This window comes from Palaemon carinicauda, chromosome 5 (genome assembly GCF_036898095.1).
Source record: "Palaemon carinicauda isolate YSFRI2023 chromosome 5, ASM3689809v2, whole genome shotgun sequence".
Lineage (NCBI taxonomy): Eukaryota > Metazoa > Arthropoda > Malacostraca > Decapoda > Palaemonidae > Palaemon > Palaemon carinicauda.
The window spans coordinates 48,831,703-48,849,383 of NC_090729.1; positions in this window are offsets into that span (position 1 = coordinate 48,831,703).

A 17,681-nucleotide genomic window follows, 5' to 3' on the forward strand; every position below is an offset into this window, starting at 1 on the left:
GTTCTTGCTAAATAGACTGCAGTAGAAGATTGATGGAAATCTGGAAGATGAACAGATTGAATCTCAAAAAGGTAAAAGTTTTACTGACCAAATTCTCATTTTAAGACATCTGGTACTGCAATATGTAGAATATAGAAATCCTCTTTTAATTACATTTTTGCACTATGAAAAAAACCTTTGATAGTGTGCACGGCCAATTTTGTGGAGAGCCCTGCATTATTATGTGGTACGTCTTAAACATGTAAATGTGATTAGGTCTGTTCATAAGCATAGCAATGCAAAGTTATTGTTTATGAAGTCCTATCAAATAAATTTCCAGTAAACAGAGTAGTACTTAGAAGGATTATGATATCACCTATGCTGTTTAACCTCTTCATGGATTTTTTAATGCATAGAACGATTGGGGATGGTGGAGAAGGATTGGATTGGATTGGTAAAAGGGAATACGTACACCTCGAGTATGCTGTTGTCGCTGTCCTTATTAGCATAACGCAACAGGACTTACAAATCTTGCTTACCAGAATGCATGAAACATTACATGAGGTTAGGCTCAAGAAAAATAGAACACAAAAAGGATTAGAGTGGAATTTGCAATGGAAGACGAAATGTCATTAGAAGGAGAAATGATTAATGAGGTTGAATCATTTAAATATTTAGGAATTATGATCTTTAATAAAATATCTTTAAAATTTGTGTTTAATGAAAGCCTGAGATTGTAAACAAATCAAACAATGGCTAAGTTAAGTAAACTTTAAAAATCAAATCGCCTGAAATTGCATATAAGAATCAGTTTATGCTATATATCAGTTTAGTGAGATCGGTATTACTGTATAGAGATGAGTCGTGGTATAACGATAAAACAATATCCAACAGATTTTGTAGATTTGAGAACAAATCCCTCAAAAGAATACTGGGAGTTAAAGAACAGGAAATGGTTAAAAATTAAAATATAAGAGAGTTCCATATGCGGATGAGATACTGGTGAGAGGCAGATGGAGATGATTTGTGCATGCTCTTAACACTCCCCAAAGAAAGATTAGCTCACCAAACATTCAACCGGGTGCCACGAAGCACTAAAAGAGTTGGAAGACCCAGATATACCTTGCTTAGGACTATAAAACGTGAACAAGGAGTATTGATTTAAAGCTTCAGGATACAGATGATTGGTTACATCCAACCGACTCCCTTTGCGTCAATAGGCGTGGGATGGGATGATGATGATATATATTCACAACTTGAATATACTCATGGTAGCCGTGCATGAAAACTTCATCGTAAGCATTCTCCGACATCCTCTTATATACGCACACACACACACACACACACACACATATATATATATATATATATATATATATATAAATGATTGTGTGGGAGTAAGAATGATAATTATGAGTCTCCTTTACATTTACACAAGCGTATGCTTATCTTTATTTATAATCTTCTTTTGTTTATAAATCTAAAACTGTAACTTTTCTGTCTTGCTTCCTCAACGCCATTCCTTTACCGAGTTATGAAAAATATGAAAATGTGTTATACATTTTCAAATGTTGGCGAAATTGTTTGAGAAGAATATAGTAATAAAATATAATCGTGAAAACCATTTGATATTCCAAATAGAGAAAATGGAATTTATTGATTCACAAAAGTCACAGAGGTATGAAAAAGCAAGAGAACTAATGTTTCTTACCTTAAGTTGCTTATGATGACTATACATCTCTTCATTTCCAAATAGACATATTCTTTTTTATTCAACTGAGTTATCGCTAAATATACTGTTTACTGAATATAGAACAAATGTTATTTATTATTGGCAACACAAAGGAAATCTAGTTAAGCTACGCCAGCAGAGTAAACCGTGAAGTTATAACTGTTAAACAAGCTCCGACGCCCATTAATCGACGAACTAATTCAGCAAAAGCACCAACAATTCCATTAACATGGAACAGGAATAAACTTTGACGATAATTCAATTACGGCATTTACAACGGTTATCGTGACAACATTCGTTATTCGAATTGTATTCGTATGATTAATAACAATTATTAGGCTAACAAAGCTAATAGTAAGACTTAACCATAGATACCCTGAAGTATTAGTGGCATTCAATTATTATGTATCACGCTTCTCCTCTTCCGGCTCAGTTTTATCTCAATAGTATTACAGTTCAAAACTAATCATTATAAAATAATTGAATTACTTTTGAGGCATTGTGGTATATCCACCTATCTTTAGATCACCCTAGTGATTATGCTACTAACGATAGTCCATTACAATAACACTAATACTATTCTGTGAACGGGTCTTTGAATATAAGAAAATAGATAGGAAAGAAAAAATACACTATTTTTCATATATAAGAAGTTGCTCTACTGCTCTAACATTATTAATCTTTCACGTATAAGAAAACAAAAGCAATTGACGAGAGAGAGAGAGAGAGAGAGAGAGAGAGAGAGAGAGAGAGAGAGAGAGATTTTCTTGACCCAAAATCATTAGAAAAGGGGGATTCAGGGTTGATGCATTCGCCCAAATATTCCTCCTAAAAAAAGAAAAAAAAAGAGGAAAAAAGGATCGGTATGAGCATCATGAATTTTCTGTGAAAGCGGAACAGAATTAGCATAATTCTTTCATTCGTAAATTCAGGTGTTTTCAATAGTGTTAGATCTCCCTACATTTAATCTTTACTTCCATTTAAGGCTTCAGATCATTATTCCATTTGAATATCTTTTTTTTTTTTTTTTTTTGCTTTATACACACACAACCAATCACAAAAATAAAGGGTTTAGCTAAGATATTTATTTCAATGAAATAATAGAATATTATCGTTATGATTTCACAAAAAAAAAAAACCCTAAAGTTAACGAGTAATTAGAGAAAAGGTTTAATGCAAGATGTATTTAACGGTCCTCAGCAAACAGTTCTCATTAGAAGTTGATGGATTTTATTCTTGAGTGTCATGTAATGTCAAAATAAACAGTGCGAAACTCAAATTTATTAGTGTTCGTTATATTATTATTATTATTATTATTATTATTATTATTATTATTATTATTATTACCCAAGCTACAACCCTAGTTGGAAAAGCAAGATGCTATAAGCCCAAGGGCTCCAATAGGGAAAAATAGCCAAGTGAGGAAAGGAAATAAGGAAAAATAAAATATCTTACGAACAGTGATGAGAATAAATTAACAATACATCATTCTAAAAACAGTAACAACGCCCAAACAGATATATGCTATATAAACCATTAACAACGTCAAAAACAGATATGTCATATATAAACTATAAAAAGACTCATGTCAGCCTGGTCAACATAAAACCATTGCTCCAACTTTGAACTTTTGAAGTTTTACTGATTCAACTATCCAATTAGGAAGATCATTCCACCACTTGGAAACAGCAGGAATAAAACTTCTAGAATACTGTGTAGTATTGAGCCTCATGATGGAGAAGGCCTGGCTATTAGAATTAACTGCCTGTCTAGTATTACGAACAGGATAGAATTGTCCAGGGAGATCTGAATGTAAATGATGGTCAAAGTTATGAAAAATCTTATGCAACATGCATAATGAACTAATTGAACGATGGTGCCAAAGATTAATATCTAGATCAGGAATAAGATATTTAATAGACCATAAGTTTCTGTCCAACAAATTAAGATGATAATCAGCAGCTGAACACCAGACAGGAGAACAATATTCAAAACAAGGTAGAATGAAAAAAAATTAAAACACTTCTTAAGAATAGTTTGATCACCGAAAATCTTGTAAGATTTTTTCAATAAGCCAATTGTTTGTACAATTGAAGAGGACAGAGACCTAATGTCTTTCTCGAAAGTAAATTTGTTGTCGAGAATCACATCTGAGATTTTAAAAGGGACATACAAATTTAAAGAAACATTATCAATACTGAGACCCGGATGTTGAGGAACCACCGTCCTTAACCTACTTACAATCATACTTTGAGTTTTATTAGGATTCAACTTCATACCCAATAATTTGCACCATGCACTAATTTTAGCTAAATCTCTATTAAGGGATTAACCAACCCCAGATCTACATTTAGGGGATGGAACTGATGCAAAGAGAGTAGCATCATCTGCATATGCAACAAGCTGGTTTTCTAGGCCAAACAATATGTCATGTGTATATAGTAGGAAAAGTAACACTACCCTATGGAACACCGGATATCACATTCCTATACTCACAATGGTGCCCATCAACAACATCTCTTTGAGATCTATTACTTAAAAAATCAATAACAATGCTAAGAATCGACCCATCCACTACCAACTGTTTCAGTTTGAAAACAAGGGCCTCATGACTAACACGGTCAAAGGCAGCACTAAAATCAAGGCCAATCATACGAACTTCCTGACCACAATCAATGGATCTATGTACAGCATTGAATATTGTAAGAAGGGCATCACATGCTCCAAGGCCTTTAGGAAAACCAAATGGCAAACTAGGGAATAGATGATTACCTTCAGCAAACGATTTTCCAGAAGACGTTCAAAAACTTTTGATAATATGGGAGTTATGAAAATTGGGCGGTTATCAGTGGGACTTGAGCTACCACAATCACAGTTACATAGAGGAGTAACATTACCAATTCTCCAGCAATTGCTAAAATCTCCTCTTCTTGCTAATTTTCACAAAATAACAGATAACTTTGGAGCTAAAAAATCTGCTGTCTTTATAAAAAAACAAGGGAAAAATGCCATTTGAGTCTACACATCCCTGAGCATCAAGGTCCATCAACAGAGCTTTAATCTCATGAGATCGAAAAGCTAAACTAGTTAGTTTAGCTTCAGGAAAACAGGAATGAGGAAGTTCAAGTTTTTCATTACTCTGTTTACTGTCAAAAACATCAGCCAACAGGGTTGCCTCTTTCTTTGGACAGTGAGTGACTTAACCATCTGGTTTAAGTAAAGGAGGAACTCTTGCATCTACACCAAAAAGTGCAGGTTTAAGGGTACACCACCATTTATGTTCCTGAGTTGTACCAGAAAGGGTTTCTTTTATGGTTAAAAGCACGAAGCTGAGTATAGCTGCTCTAGGTTAAATCTGATCTGTTACCCTTCCAAAGATGATATATATATATATATATATATATATATATATATATATATTTATTATAATTATTATTATGTAAACTTTACAAATATATGGACTATCAAATGATATATACAATAAAAAGAATATTATTATGAGAAATATGATTACCATATAGAAAAATTAATATGTGAATATTTATTATATTTCGATATATTTCTACAACAGTAACATACATACATAGCAAATCAATCGGTCTGCGATGTAAGCAACGCTTATTATAAGGTAATGTAATCTAAGTATAATATAAAGTATTTCAGTTCAGTCCGGTTTATCCTGTAAAATTACGTATATTCCGTGTTAAATATTGTGAATCATAATATGACAGAATAGTTTGCTGTTAGGCATCGAATATAAAACTGGAGTCGAATTATAAAAGAAAGGTTATATTCCAGTGTTTATATTGCTAATGTATTTGACCTTGCATTTGAACTGGTCATCAATAATCTACAATCTGACATTTTGACCTTCAGCGAATGAAGGTGTGGCCTTTCTTAAACTCAAGTATGCGTTTAAAGAGGCATGTATTGGTTCTTATCTTTATTTATTATCTTTATTTCTGTAAATCTAAGGAGTGATAGTGGGAATGAACCTATTCAATAACGTTATCATAAAACTGTCATAGAGAATTATTTCACCTGCAATAAAAAGCTCCTTATAAATAATTGCAATGCATCTTCCATTTCGCATTCAAAGTGGTTAAATAAGTAGAAAAAAAAATCTTTGCTTTCTTTACAAAAATTATTTAAATATAAATGACATAACACATCAACTTTTATCATACTCATCACCAGATATTTAATTTAAAATTATATATACGACAATGCCCAAACCATAACAATAAGAATTTTACGAGGATGACTCGTCTCTCATACATTTAAACACTCGTTTGTATAAAGTTATTATCGTTAAGAGTCACAAAATCCCCAAGAGTTTCGAAGCAAAAAAAAAAAAAAAAAGCATTAGTTGATCGATAAATACGATAGCTAAGATCTTGAAAAATATATACGTTCATCGAACCTGCTTTTTTTATCCTTTATATATATATATATATATATATACATATATATATATATATATATATATGTATATATATATATATATATATATATATATATATATATATATATACATATATATATATGGATATACTTTTTTATCTGTATATATATATATATATATATATATACAGATAAAAAAGTAGGTTCGATGAACCTATATACTTTTCAAGATCTTAGCGATCTTAGTTATTGATCAACTAATCCTCTTTGTTTTTTGCTCCGAAAACTCTTGGAGATTTTGTGACTCCTAACAATATTATATATATATATATATATATATATATGTGTGTGTGTGTGTGTGTGTGTGTGTGTGTGTGTGTTATTTTTTCAATGTACAATGATGCTGTGCAAACTAAATCTTACCAACGGTTATAACAACGTATAATCCCAGATTTTTTCATGAAGTAATGATTCGCCATGTAACTAAAATGTACAGTATAGTGCCGCCAGTGAACCTCCCGCGGTGCACTGTAGGCGTTCCTTCAGATCTTAGTGCCACTTCCTTTAAATCCTCATATTTTACTTCCATGCCTACTTCCTTTCTCACTTCCTGCTGTCCAACCCCTTTAACTTTTACTCCAAAATCTACCAGTGGGACTTGCTTAGTTGAACTTTTTTACTGAATGGCCTTATGAGCTACAGCACCAGGCTATAGAGTTCTAATTCATATTTTCAATACGATCTATGAGACTAAATTTAATTTCTAGATTCTGCCATTCCGTGAACACTCTCTCTCTCTCTCTCTCTCTCTCTCTCTCTCTCTCTCTCTCTCTCTCTCTCCTTAATAAAATGTTATTCAAGTGTCTAGATAACATCTTTCATGAACGACACGATAAGTTTATATACTAAATCAACACCCATTTCCACTGAATACAATACCAGTGTTCTAACTACCGCGGTTTTATGATTATCAGGAAATGTATATCGTGTTATAATCACTCTTGGGAAATTGAATTAATTCATCATCACTCTAGATTCCAACAATATGAAACAATTTTGTTGTCTTTTTAATATAATATATCAATCTTATCTAGTGATATCATTGTATAATTGTTTTGGGGAATCTCTCTCTCTCTCTCTCTCTCTCTCTCTCTCTCTCTCTGTGTATCCGGAGCTTTAATGAGCCTTGTAGGTATTAAACGTTCCACATAATATTCTATTTTAAATGGTTTAGGAACCAAGGATATAAAATGATATATATTACGACTTGAAAGCTATACAACCCTTCAAGTTCTAAACTCACCTATTTGTTTTTACGTTAAATCTGTTACAATTGAAAATATAATCACCCGAGATCAGAGACAGTTAAATAACTCCCAGAGAGTAGTATTTAAGACGCTGAATATTGAAACGTATCTCAAGTACACTCAAATAAAACTCGGTAATTATTCTTATGAATTATTTAAAAACCAATTTTTACTTTGATTCCTTACAGGATACGAGCGAATACTAATATAAACACTGGTGATAGGAATGATAGACTCTTTACTAAAATAAATATATTCGCTATAAATTACAACACTTTGAAAGAATTTATATAAAACTTAGATTGAGAGAAAAATTATACGATACGAAAATTATATATTCACTTGACATGAAATATTATATTTGAATAAACCACAGACTAAGACAAAAGAAAGGATACTGGAGAAAATTATATAATCACCTGTTTCACTTGAAATATTCAATCGAAAAAAAACTTGGACTGAGACACTAGATATAATACTTATGAAGATTATACAATCTCCTTTTTCCCTTGAAATTAAGGTTTATACTCAATTTGATTAGTCTTAACTATCAATGAATACAGTTAGCCTGATACCGATACAAGTACATTTCATTTTACTATAGGCCCAATTACTAAAGCTCTATGAAAATTTTCATAGCTACTCACTATGTTTACAAAAATCTGTTACACCAAAACTTTGAAATCTAACTGAACACTTATAAAACAATTCACTGTTCTGAGAGAGAAAGGGGGAAATGGTTATGACATAAGAGTCGAATTCACTATCTTATAATGCACCCCCCATGTTGCCTTTCTATGAAACTCTGCTACTGGTAGAACATTCCAAAAGACCTGAAATGCGTAAGTGGCTGGCCTAAGTGTGTCCGAGTTACCAACAATGGCTCTCTTGAATGTGTAGTCACAGAACCTGAGATGGCTCTCTCTCGTAACTAGCTCCGACACCCTTTCAGCCAGAAATTAAAAAAAGATAGCATCTACATTTAGGATCTTTGGGGAACTTTCAAAGCACATGGCCCATAATAAGAATTGCGTTTTACAAACATGATGCAATACCTCATAAAATGAAAATAAAAAAAAAAAATTATGCCCTTGTTCCTATCTTGTATGGTCACATAACACTCTGAAATACCTTACGTAAGACTTCGTAATCAACTATGTGAAAATGAATAGTATATTCTTAAAAATAACATAAATTCACATATACTAACGTGAATGAAAAATACAATGAAATTAACAACGAGTCTTACGTAATTTACATAAAAAAACTTACTTTTACACGAGAGGAACTTATCTTACTGATGGCTATTCATCTCTTGACTGCAAAAAAAAAAAAAAAATAGAAAAAACCATTGTATTTACTCTATACTACACTAGCTTTGTATGAATATTCAGTGAATGGAAATTTCTCTTAGTTTATAATATGATTTTGATCAGAAGATCAATTTAGAAAAAAATAGAAATAGGTCACCATAGAATAAAAAGTTAGTAGATCTATTTTTGATTCATGATCATAAGTCCTATATTAAGTATGGTACCATAAGATAATTATAGTTTTCAAAAAGACGAAATCCACTTTACGTATAAATAGCACTTATCCAGAAGGAACTACCTGAAAGGTTTGATATTAAACACCAATCCTTAGCTTTTAAGAAGATAATTACTAAGATTTTGTAACTTTCTTATTTATTAAGGCACAGCCAGGTGAATAACCAAGAAGAGGAATGAAAAGATGGAATTGTTCGGTCTATATTTCATTTTTCTGATCATTTCTTCCAGATCAGGGGCAATAATTACAGAAGCATCAAACATACGTCAGTTTGCATGAAAATATTTATCATGTTCTTGCTAAATAGACTGCAGTAGAAGATTGATGGAAATCTGGAAGATGAACAGATTGAATCTCAAAAAGGTAAAAGTTTTACTGACCAAATTCTCATTTTAAGACATCTGGTACTGCAATATGTAGAATATAGAAATCCTCTTTTAATTACATTTTTGCACTATGAAAAAAACCTTTGATAGTGTGCACGGCCAATTTTGTGGAGAGCCCTGCATTATTATGTGGTACGTCTTAAACATGTAAATGTGATTAGGTCTGTTCATAAGCATAGCAATGCAAAGTTATTGTTTATGAAGTCCTATCAAATAAATTTCCAGTAAACAGAGTAGTACTTAGAAGGATTATGATATCACCTATGCTGTTTAACCTCTTCATGGATTTTTTAATGCATAGAACGATTGGGGATGGTGGAGAAGGATTGGATTGGATTGGTAAAAGGGAATACGTACACCTCGAGTATGCTGTTGTCGCTGTCCTTATTAGCATAACGCAACAGGACTTACAAATCTTGCTTACCAGAATGCATGAAACATTACATGAGGTTAGGCTCAAGAAAAATAGAACACAAAAAGGATTAGAGTGGAATTTGCAATGGAAGACGAAATGTCATTAGAAGGAGAAATGATTAATGAGGTTGAATCATTTAAATATTTAGGAATTATGATCTTTAATAAAATATCTTTAAAATTTGTGTTTAATGAAAGCCTGAGATTGTAAACAAATCAAACAATGGCTAAGTTAAGTAAACTTTAAAAATCAAATCGCCTGAAATTGCATATAAGAATCAGTTTATGCTATATATCAGTTTAGTGAGATCGGTATTACTGTATAGAGATGAGTCGTGGTATAACGATAAAACAATATCCAACAGATTTTGTAGATTTGAGAACAAATCCCTCAAAAGAATACTGGGAGTTAAAGAACAGGAAATGGTTAAAAATTAAAATATAAGAGAGTTCCATATGCGGATGAGATACTGGTGAGAGGCAGATGGAGATGATTTGTGCATGCTCTTAACACTCCCCAAAGAAAGATTAGCTCACCAAACATTCAACCGGGTGCCACGAAGCACTAAAAGAGTTGGAAGACCCAGATATACCTTGCTTAGGACTATAAAACGTGAACAAGGAGTATTGATTTAAAGCTTCAGGATACAGATGATTGGTTACATCCAACCGACTCCCTTTGCGTCAATAGGCGTGGGATGGGATGATGATGATATATATTCACAACTTGAATATACTCATGGTAGCCGTGCATGAAAACTTCATCGTAAGCATTCTCCGACATCCTCTTATATACGCACACACACACACACACACACACACATATATATATATATATATATATATATATATAAATGATTGTGTGGGAGTAAGAATGATAATTATGAGTCTCCTTTACATTTACACAAGCGTATGCTTATCTTTATTTATAATCTTCTTTTGTTTATAAATCTAAAACTGTAACTTTTCTGTCTTGCTTCCTCAACGCCATTCCTTTACCGAGTTATGAAAAATATGAAAATGTGTTATACATTTTCAAATGTTGGCGAAATTGTTTGAGAAGAATATAGTAATAAAATATAATCGTGAAAACCATTTGATATTCCAAATAGAGAAAATGGAATTTATTGATTCACAAAAGTCACAGAGGTATGAAAAAGCAAGAGAACTAATGTTTCTTACCTTAAGTTGCTTATGATGACTATACATCTCTTCATTTCCAAATAGACATATTCTTTTTTATTCAACTGAGTTATCGCTAAATATACTGTTTACTGAATATAGAACAAATGTTATTTATTATTGGCAACACAAAGGTAATCTAGTTAAGCTACGCCAGCAGAGTAAACCGTGAAGTTATAACTGTTAAACAAGCTCCGACGCCCATTAATCGACGAACTAATTCAGCAAAAGCACCAACAATTCCATTAACATGGAACAGGAATAAACTTTGACGATAATTCAATTACGGCATTTACAACGGTTATCGTGACAACATTCGTTATTCGAATTGTATTCGTATGATTAATAACAATTATTAGGCTAACAAAGCTAATAGTAAGACTTAACCATAGATACCCTGAAGTATTAGTGGCATTCAATTATTATGTATCACGCTTCTCCTCTTCCGGCTCAGTTTTATCTCAATAGTATTACAGTTCAAAACTAATCATTATAAAATAATTGAATTACTTTTGAGGCATTGTGGTATATCCACCTATCTTTAGATCACCCTAGTGATTATGCTACTAACGATAGTCCATTACAATAACACTAATACTATTCTGTGAACGGGTCTTTGAATATAAGAAAATAGATAGGAAAGAAAAAATACACTATTTTTCATATATAAGAAGTTGCTCTACTGCTCTAACATTATTAATCTTTCACGTATAAGAAAACAAAAGCAATTGACGAGAGAGAGAGAGAGAGAGAGAGAGAGAGAGAGAGAGAGAGAGAGAGAGAGAGAGATTTTCTTGACCCAAAATCATTAGAAAAGGGGGATTCAGGGTTGATGCATTCGCCCAAATATTCCTCCTAAAAAAAGAAAAAAAAAGAGGAAAAAAGGATCGGTATGAGCATCATGAATTTTCTGTGAAAGCGGAACAGAATTAGCATAATTCTTTCATTCGTAAATTCAGGTGTTTTCAATAGTGTTAGATCTCCCTACATTTAATCTTTACTTCCATTTAAGGCTTCAGATCATTATTCCATTTGAATATCTTTTTTTTTTTTTTTTTTTGCTTTATACACACACAACCAATCACAAAAATAAAGGGTTTAGCTAAGATATTTATTTCAATGAAATAATAGAATATTATCGTTATGATTTCACAAAAAAAAAAAACCCTAAAGTTAACGAGTAATTAGAGAAAAGGTTTAATGCAAGATGTATTTAACGGTCCTCAGCAAACAGTTCTCATTAGAAGTTGATGGATTTTATTCTTGAGTGTCATGTAATGTCAAAATAAACAGTGCGAAACTCAAATTTATTAGTGTTCGTTATATTATTATTATTATTATTATTATAATTAATTATTATTATTATTATTATTATTACCCAAGCTACAACCCTAGTTGGAAAAGCAAGATGCTATAAGCCCAAGGGCTCCAATAGGGAAAAATAGCCAAGTGAGGAAAGGAAATAAGGAAAAATAAAATATCTTACGAACAGTGATGAGAATAAATTAACAATACATCATTCTAAAAACAGTAACAACGCCCAAACAGATATATGCTATATAAACCATTAACAACGTCAAAAACAGATATGTCATATATAAACTATAAAAAGACTCATGTCAGCCTGGTCAACATAAAACCATTGCTCCAACTTTGAACTTTTGAAGTTTTACTGATTCAACTATCCAATTAGGAAGATCATTCCACCACTTGGAAACAGCAGGAATAAAACTTCTAGAATACTGTGTAGTATTGAGCCTCATGATGGAGAAGGCCTGGCTATTAGAATTAACTGCCTGTCTAGTATTACGAACAGGATAGAATTGTCCAGGGAGATCTGAATGTAAATGATGGTCAAAGTTATGAAAAATCTTATGCAACATGCATAATGAACTAATTGAACGATGGTGCCAAAGATTAATATCTAGATCAGGAATAAGATATTTAATAGACCATAAGTTTCTGTCCAACAAATTAAGATGATAATCAGCAGCTGAACACCAGACAGGAGAACAATATTCAAAACAAGGTAGAATGAAAAAAAATTAAAACACTTCTTAAGAATAGTTTGATCACCGAAAATCTTGTAAGATTTTTTCAATAAGCCAATTGTTTGTACAATTGAAGAGGACAGAGACCTAATGTCTTTCTCGAAAGTAAATTTGTTGTCGAGAATCACATCTGAGATTTTAAAAGGGACATACAAATTTAAAGAAACATTATCAATACTGAGACCCGGATGTTGAGGAACCACCGTCCTTAACCTACTTACAATCATACTTTGAGTTTTATTAGGATTCAACTTCATACCCAATAATTTGCACCATGCACTAATTTTAGCTAAATCTCTATTAAGGGATTAACCAACCCCAGATCTACATTTAGGGGATGGAACTGATGCAAAGAGAGTAGCATCATCTGCATATGCAACAAGCTGGTTTTCTAGGCCAAACAATATGTCATGTGTATATAGTAGGAAAAGTAACACTACCCTATGGAACACCGGATATCACATTCCTATACTCACAATGGTGCCCATCAACAACATCTCTTTGAGATCTATTACTTAAAAAATCAATAACAATGCTAAGAATCGACCCATCCACTACCAACTGTTTCAGTTTGAAAACAAGGGCCTCATGACTAACACGGTCAAAGGCAGCACTAAAATCAAGGCCAATCATACGAACTTCCTGACCACAATCAATGGATCTATGTACAGCATTGAATATTGTAAGAAGGGCATCACATGCTCCAAGGCCTTTAGGAAAACCAAATGGCAAACTAGGGAATAGATGATTACCTTCAGCAAACGATTTTCCAGAAGACGTTCAAAAACTTTTGATAATATGGGAGTTATGAAAATTGGGCGGTTATCAGTGGGACTTGAGCTACCACAATCACAGTTACATAGAGGAGTAACATTACCAATTCTCCAGCAATTGCTAAAATCTCCTCTTCTTGCTAATTTTCACAAAATAACAGATAACTTTGGAGCTAAAAAATCTGCTGTCTTTATAAAAAAACAAGGGAAAAATGCCATTTGAGTCTACACATCCCTGAGCATCAAGGTCCATCAACAGAGCTTTAATCTCATGAGATCGAAAAGCTAAACTAGTTAGTTTAGCTTCAGGAAAACAGGAATGAGGAAGTTCAAGTTTTTCATTACTCTGTTTACTGTCAAAAACATCAGCCAACAGGGTTGCCTCTTTCTTTGGACAGTGAGTGACTTAACCATCTGGTTTAAGTAAAGGAGGAACTCTTGCATCTACACCAAAAAGTGCAGGTTTAAGGGTACACCACCATTTATGTTCCTGAGTTGTACCAGAAAGGGTTTCTTTTATGGTTAAAAGCACGAAGCTGAGTATAGCTGCTCTAGGTTAAATCTGATCTGTTACCCTTCCAAAGATGATATATATATATATATATATATATATATATATATATATATATTTATTATAATTATTATTATGTAAACTTTACAAATATATGGACTATCAAATGATATATACAATAAAAAGAATATTATTATGAGAAATATGATTACCATATAGAAAAATTAATATGTGAATATTTATTATATTTCGATATATTTCTACAACAGTAACATACATACATAGCAAATCAATCGGTCTGCGATGTAAGCAACGCTTATTATAAGGTAATGTAATCTAAGTATAATATAAAGTATTTCAGTTCAGTCCGGTTTATCCTGTAAAATTACGTATATTCCGTGTTAAATATTGTGAATCATAATATGACAGAATAGTTTGCTGTTAGGCATCGAATATAAAACTGGAGTCGAATTATAAAAGAAAGGTTATATTCCAGTGTTTATATTGCTAATGTATTTGACCTTGCATTTGAACTGGTCATCAATAATCTACAATCTGACATTTTGACCTTCAGCGAATGAAGGTGTGGCCTTTCTTAAACTCAAGTATGCGTTTAAAGAGGCATGTATTGGTTCTTATCTTTATTTATTATCTTTATTTCTGTAAATCTAAGGAGTGATAGTGGGAATGAACCTATTCAATAACGTTATCATAAAACTGTCATAGAGAATTATTTCACCTGCAATAAAAAGCTCCTTATAAATAATTGCAATGCATCTTCCATTTCGCATTCAAAGTGGTTAAATAAGTAGAAAAAAAAATCTTTGCTTTCTTTACAAAAATTATTTAAATATAAATGACATAACACATCAACTTTTATCATACTCATCACCAGATATTTAATTTAAAATTATATATACGACAATGCCCAAACCATAACAATAAGAATTTTACGAGGATGACTCGTCTCTCATACATTTAAACACTCGTTTGTATAAAGTTATTATCGTTAAGAGTCACAAAATCCCCAAGAGTTTCGAAGCAAAAAAAAAAAAAAAAAGCATTAGTTGATCGATAAATACGATAGCTAAGATCTTGAAAAATATATACGTTCATCGAACCTGCTTTTTTTATCCTTTTATATATATATATATATATATACATATATATATATATATATATATATATATATATATATATATATATATATATGGATATACTTTTTTATCTGTATATATATATATATATATATATATATATATATATATATATATAGATAAAAAAGTAGGTTCGATGAACCTATATACTTTTCAAGATCTTAGCGATCTTAGTTATTGATCAACTAATCCTCTTTGTTTTTTGCTCCGAAAACTCTTGGAGATTTTGTGACTCCTAACAATATTATATATATATATATATATATATATATGTGTGTGTGTGTGTGTGTGTGTGTGTGTGTTATTTTTTCAATGTACAATGATGCTGTGCAAACTAAATCTTACCAACGGTTATAACAACGTATAATCCCAGATTTTTTCATGAAGTAATGATTCGCCATGTAACTAAAATGTACAGTATAGTGCCGCCAGTGAACCTCCCGCGGTGCACTGTAGGCGTTCCTTCAGATCTTAGTGCCACTTCCTTTAAATCCTCATATTTTACTTCCATGCCTACTTCCTTTCTCACTTCCTGCTGTCCAACCCCTTTAACTTTTACTCCAAAATCTACCAGTGGGACTTGCTTAGTTGAACTTTTTTACTGAATGGCCTTATGAGCTACAGCACCAGGCTATAGAGTTCTAATTCATATTTTCAATACGATCTATGAGACTAAATTTAATTTCTAGATTCTGCCATTCCGTGAACACTCTCTCTCTCTCTCTCTCTCTCTCTCTCTCTCTCTCTCTCTCTCTCTCTCTCTCTCTCTCTCCTTAATAAAATGTTATTCAAGTGTCTAGATAACATCTTTCATGAACGACACGATAAGTTTATATACTAAATCAACACCCATTTCCACTGAATACAATACCAGTGTTCTAACTACCGCGGTTTTATGATTATCAGGAAATGTATATCGTGTTATAATCACTCTTGGGAAATTGAATTAATTCATCATCACTCTAGATTCCAACAATATGAAACAATTTTGTTGTCTTTTTAATATAATATATCAATCTTATCTAGTGATATCATTGTATAATTGTTTTGGGGAATCTCTCTCTCTCTCTCTCTCTCTCTCTCTCTCTCTCTCTGTGTATCCGGAGCTTTAATGAGCCTTGTAGGTATTAAACGTTCCACATAATATTCTATTTTAAATGGTTTAGGAACCAAGGATATAAAATGATATATATTACGACTTGAAAGCTATACAACCCTTCAAGTTCTAAACTCACCTATTTGTTTTTACGTTAAATCTGTTACAATTGAAAATATAATCACCCGAGATCAGAGACAGTTAAATAACTCCCAGAGAGTAGTATTTAAGACGCTGAATATTGAAACGTATCTCAAGTACACTCAAATAAAACTCGGTAATTATTCTTATGAATTATTTAAAAACCAATTTTTACTTTGATTCCTTACAGGATACGAGCGAATACTAATATAAACACTGGTGATAGGAATGATAGACTCTTTACTAAAATAAATATATTCGCTATAAATTACAACACTTTGAAAGAATTTATATAAAACTTAGATTGAGAGAAAAATTATACGATACGAAAATTATATATTCACTTGACATGAAATATTATATTTGAATAAACCACAGACTAAGACAAAAGAAAGGATACTGGAGAAAATTATATAATCACCTGTTTCACTTGAAATATTCAATCGAAAAAAAACTTGGACTGAGACACTAGATATAATACTTATGAAGATTATACAATCTCCTTTTTCCCTTGAAATTAAGGTTTATACTCAATTTGATTAGTCTTAACTATCAATGAATACAGTTAGCCTGATACCGATACAAGTACATTTCATTTTACTATAGGCCCAATTACTAAAGCTCTATGAAAATTTTCATAGCTACTCACTATGTTTACAAAAATCTGTTACACCAAAACTTTGAAATCTAACTGAACACTTATAAAACAATTCACTGTTCTGAGAGAGAAAGGGGGAAATGGTTATGACATAAGAGTCGAATTCACTATCTTATAATGCACCCCCCATGTTGCCTTTCTATGAAACTCTGCTACTGGTAGAACATTCCAAAAGACCTGAAATGCGTAAGTGGCTGGCCTAAGTGTGTCCGAGTTACCAACAATGGCTCTCTTGAATGTGTAGTCACAGAACCTGAGATGGCTCTCTCTCGTAACTAGCTCCGACACCCTTTCAGCCAGAAATTAAAAAAAGATAGCATCTACATTTAGGATCTTTGGGGA